Raw genomic sequence first — 7,209 nt, forward strand, 5'->3', positions numbered from 1 at the left:
GAAGAGCCAGCCCTCAAATGTCCAAGTTCAGAGGGAACTCAAGGTCCCAAAGCAAGGCTCGTAGGAGGGGGGCCAGAAATTAGAATCTAAGAGAGAGTGCAAGTGCATAGAGGGGATTTAAGGGAAGGCCAGGACAGGCTGGTGGTCATGCCCATCAATTAGGAGATGGAACACCCCTGACCAGCCTGTTAGCCAAAGTTGGGAGTTAAGATCCATTGAGGATCAGGTTCAGACCTAAGCAACAACTTGGATGCTGTCAGGCCATGAACCTTAACTCAAACACATAGAAGGGAGTGGGGTTATAGGGAATTCATAACAAACAACAAATGCAAAGAAAAAAAACAGTTCACATAGTTAACATTAATCACTGAACATGAACAACAAAGTAAACAAGCTTGCAGAAACTGTAAATAAACACATAGGGGAGTGAGGCAAAAAAGTTAAATTAGAACATACCAGTTTTAGAGAAAACAAACAAGTAAAAACAGTCTTGAGAAAGCCAAGTTGCAAGCAAACAGTTCCAAAAGATCTAAGAAAGAGTAGAATGTTGTAAGAGTATTGAACTCAAAGCAGTATTGTAAGTTTGTAAGTAAGTTGAAAGTATTGAACTAAAGGCTCGAGGTATTCAACTCGAAGTAGTGGTGTAAAAGTATTGAATTGGAAGTGCGTTAAAAGTGCAGTAGGGTAGTCCCTTTTATAGTGCAAAGAAAGGTAAGAAAATAACTTGCAATCAATCACATAGAATTTCCCTTCAGGTAAGGGATTTGATTTCAAACGGGTAGAAGACATTTAAGGAAAGAAATTTTGATTAAAACCTTTTCAAAGTAGCACAAAAGGGGTAAATACATAAAAGTTTATTTAAGGAAAAGCTCACTGGTACACGGCTTGGGAAAAATAAGGAAAGGGAATCAATCAAACAGCCAGGGAAATCAAAGTTACAGGTTTAATCTCGAATAAACCAAGTCAGGAAAGGTAAAGAAGGTTCAATTAGAGAGAATCAGTAACAATCAGTCAGGACTCATTATAAGGAATTTGAAATCAATGAATTAGTCGGTAAAGACCTTTTGAAAGAAGAGTTCCCATATATAAAGCACACAAACATGTGAATCAAGAAGTTATATAGAAGAGAGTTTACTCAAAGAGAGGTTCAGAATCATGAGCAAGAAAGGGTACAAGTCCAGTTTGCAGACTCACAATGAGTCTGAGAGTTCAGGGTCCCAAAGCGGAACCCTAACTCGCACAAATTCAAAATTGCCAAGAAACCCCCAAATCCTAGGGTTTCATAGAGATGAGAAAGCAAGTCATTGAAACAGGCTCAGAAGCCTCTTTCAAAGACTTATGAGAAACAATCAGACATGATACAAAGAAAGAAAGCTAATTTCATAGAGAACATATTTGAGAAACTCGGAACTAAAAGAAGAGGTGATACAAACTTAAATTAAAACAGAGGAAACATGTTCAGCAAGAACGCAAACAGAGTCTAATAGAGCAAACAAAAATCACAAAACTCAACAGTAAGCACATATAGTAGAAGAGTAAGGGAAACATAACAAGGATTAACATGAGTAACAGGTATAGTAGAAAAAGAAGAGTAGGAGAACAGTACACGCATAGTAAAAGAATCCATACGAGCATAGCACAGACAAACACACATAAAGAAAGAATCACAAAGATCTTTTTGAAAACTTTTCCAGAAACGATTTTTGAAAAGAAAATTTAGGGTAAACACTTTAGAAGCCCAGTAGAACACGAACATACCATAGATCTAAGAAAATAAACAGAGAAGAGCCTCGAACAACTTAGGGTTTTGAAGAAACCCTAGAAATGAGAAAGTCTTGGAAGAAAAATCAGATCCTGAGTCAAAGAGGTGAGGAATCTGGCTCTTGAGGCCTGAATGTGCCGGAGCATGGCCGGAGAAGCTATAGAAATGAAGATCTGAGAAGATCTGGAAGAACCATCAAAGTCAGCCCTTAAAACCTCGAACACCCAAGGTATAATGATGGAGAGGGATGAGTACAGACCGTCCATGGCCTGAGAAGCCATGGATTCCGGTGAAAACATGGTGAAATAAGGTAGGAGGAGGCTAGGGTTTCGAAGAGCTGATGAGAGGATTTGAGAGCGTTTGGGATTCAAAGGCGGCGGGTCAGGTGAGAATGAGGTAGTTTAGGGTAGGTCGTTTGGTTTAATTATGGAAGGGTGAGTGATGGCCGTTGATCTTGTGTGATCAACGACCCAGATTTAGGAGGGTAGGTGGGAATCAGGTAAGGGTCATTTGGATCGGGTTGTAGGTTTGGTCATATTTAAAATTGGGTCGGTCCAAACGGGTTAAGATTGGGTCAAATAATGGTTAAAATTGAAAGGTAAAAAGGCTGTATTTGAAATGGAATGAGGCTAGATGTTAAATAGCTAGTTTTCCCTTTTATTTTATAAAAATAGTAAAAAATAATTTTAAAAGCAAACTAAAAGTACTGAGCCAATTAATAATATATAAATATTAATTTAAAAATACTGGAAATAATTTTACAATTCTAAAAATGCTATTAATCTTAAAGTAGGCTAGAATTGCAATTATATGCAATTTAGCTTTAAAAATACCAAATAAAATTTATAAAAATATACAAAAATCACCTTAACTATATTTTGGTATAAATATGAGAATAAGATAAGTTATTCACCAAAATTATAATCTTGGGAATAATTATTGGTTTTTGTACTGCTAAAGTGGACAATAAATTGATTTTAAAATCTTTAAAAAAATTATAAAAAATACCAAAACACTTGGGCATGCTTATATATGCATATATATGTTATTTTAAAAGTATTTTGTATGTATAAAAATACATAGGGAAAAATTGGGTATCAACAAATACCTATACCCTGATCCGATATTCGGGCCAACCGGTAGAGTCACGTGCTCAGATTATTCACAAACACAAATAAAGAGGGGATTCAATATAAATCAGAGACAAATCGAAGAAATATCCTTGTATTAATAAACCATGATTACAAAACCCACGAGGGGTCCTTACATATGATTACAATAGCCCACGAGGGATCCTTACACAGAAACAAAGAAGCAAAAAAAAGATACATATATAATAAAAGCCAAGAGTCTAATCTATCCTTGGGGGTGCATCCTCGGCGGAAGTATCTTCAAGCACCATCTCCTCGGGGACCTCATCTAGATCTTCCAAAATGGCATCTTCAGGGGAGAAGATGAAGAAGAGGAATGATGCAGAAGAAGCAGAAAAAGATGAAGAAAAAGCCGTAGCCCGCCAAAGCATCCCCTTTTACCAGGCCGAGGAAATCACGGCCTGATAGAAGACTCGGCGAGCGTCAGCCTTACCTGCATGGCTACTTTGAGTCCACTTCTTGGAACATTGTGCCGTGCAAGTTAGTAGCCAGTAGTGCCACTTCACCCACGGAAAGCAAAAAGGATGAAGTGCCACACCAGGACGGAGTAGGGAGGTGAGTAGTGGTGTAAAGTCCGAACATCCTCTTGAGCAGCGTTGTAGAGTCCAAATATCTTCGTGAGTTGGAAGAAATCGGTGCCCCTATCTCGTCGCCTCGAGCCAATGACGACATCAATAGCAACAACAACAACAAGAAGTTAGTGCAATCCCGCTCGGAGAAAGACAGCGTTGAGAAAGGACCATTGCGTAGCTGGTGAAAACGCTGCCGCATGACCCTACGGCCACATGCGTTAGACATAAAAAATAAAATTGGATGGGGGCGATGAGAAGAAAGGATTTAAAAATGGTGAAGAATGATTTAGCGAAGTTTGATTCGAGAAAGCTTCAATTTATAGAAAAAGGGTAGCGCAACCGACAGGCACAATCAATACTCTTTGGAAAAATTAACCGACGGCGCCATCAATGTCTTTGAAAGACGTATCGGCAGATGCAATCAATGCATTTTTGGGAACTGGACCAGCGACAATATTAACGCTTTGGGGAATAAGAGTCGGCAGTGCATTGAATGATTCTGGAAAGATGAACTGACAGGACGCCTCAGTTATCACAAAGGCTTACGTCATAAGTATGACATCATCGCGGGGAGTTCGAAGAGATGGATATCAAAGTCGTTTCTTATCGTTCCACTATAAGAAATGGGGGGACTATCTGTATACGGTAAAACTGAAGGGCCCAATTTTCCATCATTACGATGCCTCTCAAGTACGTTTTCAAAGGCTCGAAGCTATGATCGAGGTTCACCCCCGAGGGGCTATCGACTCCCAACCTCGGGGCAGTATAGATCGGCGATTATAGTGAAAAAGTGCAAAGTTCCCAAGGCACGTAGCTAGAGCTGACGAAGCCTGTCAGGCTAGTCTAAGCTCGCATCATGGCTTTAACTGGTTTTCCCAGCATCTTTGTAATAAATACATTTGTACTATGTTGGGATACCCTCTCATATATAAAGGGAATCCTTGTCATTTTGTAGATCATCTGATGCTCAATATTAAATACACAAGAACATTCTCTTTGCTCTCTAACATATTCTCTTGATCTCATTACCTCCATTTATTGCTTATATTCATTTTCTATTTATTGTTCATCATTTATTGCTTATCATTGATCATAAAGAGCCATCATCACAGCTCTCATAACTGTTAGTCCTCTCTCGATCGCTCTAAGCCGGCCGCCCAACTCGACCTCGAGGCCTCATATATGACAGCTCGAGGCCCCGACCTCCAACCGTTTGGTTCGATTATCATATCGCCTCTAAGCTATAATCTTGCTTTATAATCTATTACTTAGCATCCATTGCCTAAAAACTAGCATAAAAATAGATCACGTATTTTTAGAACCACAAAATCAAATTTAATTGTTATTACCATTTTCACGGTAAACAACAACTAACTTGCTTGTGACTCAAGGAACCAAATAATAGTAGGTAGGAAAGTTATAGGCTTAACCACTATCTTTTGACTTAATTTGTTATTACCCATGCGTCACTCACATTCTTCGACGAGTGAGATTTTCTTTAATAATAAATAAAGGTTATTTTAAGCGGAAAAGAGCCATATTTGCCCATCTACTACCGAAAATAAGCTATATCTACCCTCCGTTTTAGTTTCTTGATATAGTTACCCCTAATGTTATACTTTTTGATCATATTTACCTCTCATCCGTTAATAAGCTTGATCCCATCTTAAAAGTTACTTGCCTACCCTGATTGGATAAAAAGATTTGCCCCATTTTAATCAGACTCACTTGACCCATACCAACCATGCCAAATACTTAATCACAAAAAAAAACTCCAAATGATGGAATTTACTAAATCAAATCCAATTTCACTGGAATTTACCATCTCATAGAATATACAAAATAAAAAAAAATGAAGTTGAAAAATTATAGGGTAAGGAAGTATCACGATCCAAATCCTACCTTAAGGATCGTGATGGCACCTAGTCTCTAAAACTAGGTAAGTCTATCACATTATGAGATCAAATAGAATAAAGCAAATTAACTATTAAATAAAAAGTTAAAATATGCAATAACATAGCCGTTAAGTGAATTCAACAATCATATATCCCTAAACCCGGTAATATGGAGTCATAAGCTCTACACGAAGTACATAATAAGTCTCAAAGTGTACATCACTGTTTGGGATACATAAACAGTAATAAAGATATAATAGAAGGTGATTGTGAGGCCTGCAAGCGGAACAACAGGTATACCTTGAAGTCTCCAGAACTCTGGCTCGACTCTCTAGCGACCAACACGATCCGAGGTACCTGGATGTGCACAAAAATATGCAGAAGTATAGTATGAGTACACCACAATCGATACCTAGTAAGTATCATGACTAACCTCGATAGAGTAGTGACGAGATTCAAGTCGAGATACTCACTAGTCAAATAACCATTGTTGAATATCAATAAAAAACTGACAATGAAAAGCATAACAGATAAATATCAACAAAGAATAGGGCATATGATAACATGACAAATTAACCAACAACTCGTAAAACATAAGGCGAAATTAATTAAGGAAACAAGAATATGTTTAAATCATCAACCCGTTCCGACACAAGAATAACATCAAGAATCACCCCGAAATACTACTTGACATAATCAACAATCCACCTTTATGACACCGCGTGACCTTCACAATGAAATATTTTCCCTTATATAGCTACATGCGCATAAGCCCCCTTATCTCGCCACATGTGCCTCACAATGAAGTATTCTCCTTATTTGCAACACGCGCATAAGCCCTCTTATCTTGCCACATGCGCATCAATAAATACCAAACTTATGTCGCTGCATGCGCATCTCGCCACCTCTATACTCTACACAATAACAATCACCCGCACAACACGTATACATGCGCCACAACATCACCACAACAACAATACCAAAGTCACAACAAGATATAGCCCACTGCTCAACAACGATATGAACAACAATAACCCAGTGTAATCCCACAAGTGGGGTCTGGGGAGGGTAGGATGTATGCAGCCTTACCCCTATCCTAAAAGGGCAAAGAGACTATTTTTGATAGATCCTCGGCTAAATAAAGGATGGGATGTGTACAAGAATCATAATAATAACATAAGGGTGCGAGGAGTGAAAAATAATAAAATATGTTTCATATAACAAGCAACTCCAAATCAAGGCATATTAATAGCCTAAAGTCTATTCCAGACAATTACCAGACATACGCTCATGTACACGCTCATCACCTCATGTACACGTTATTCACATAGCACAAATAATGAAAATTAGACCAAATCCTAAGGGAAAATTTCCTCATACAAAATTAGGCAAGATACTTATATCAAATAAGCTAAGTCAATACTCTAAGAAGCACCCCCTCGCGTGAATCAACCCCCGGACGGCTCGAATCTAGCCAAAATAACTTAATAATATCAATAAAAGCAATATGAAACAAGCCCAAACAATAAAGCTACGATCTTGGTTTAATTATGTAAAGTCAACCCCCCGCCCAGTCCGAAACCCGACCAAACTCACAAATTCCGAACACCCATTCCAATACAAGTCCAAATTTATGTGTTTTTATCCAAAATCGACCTGAAATCGACCCTCAAATCATCAGTCTATACTTTAGAAATGTTTTTACTATAATCCCCAATTTCCTCACTTAAATTCATCAATCAATCGCTAAAAATCAAGGTTGAAATCATGAATAATAACCAAATCCGAGTAAAAAATACTTACCCTAATCCAAATCGTGAAAAGTCCCT

This window comes from Nicotiana tabacum, chromosome 20 (assembly GCF_000715075.1).
Source record: "Nicotiana tabacum cultivar K326 chromosome 20, ASM71507v2, whole genome shotgun sequence".
Classification (NCBI taxonomy): domain Eukaryota; kingdom Viridiplantae; phylum Streptophyta; class Magnoliopsida; order Solanales; family Solanaceae; genus Nicotiana; species Nicotiana tabacum.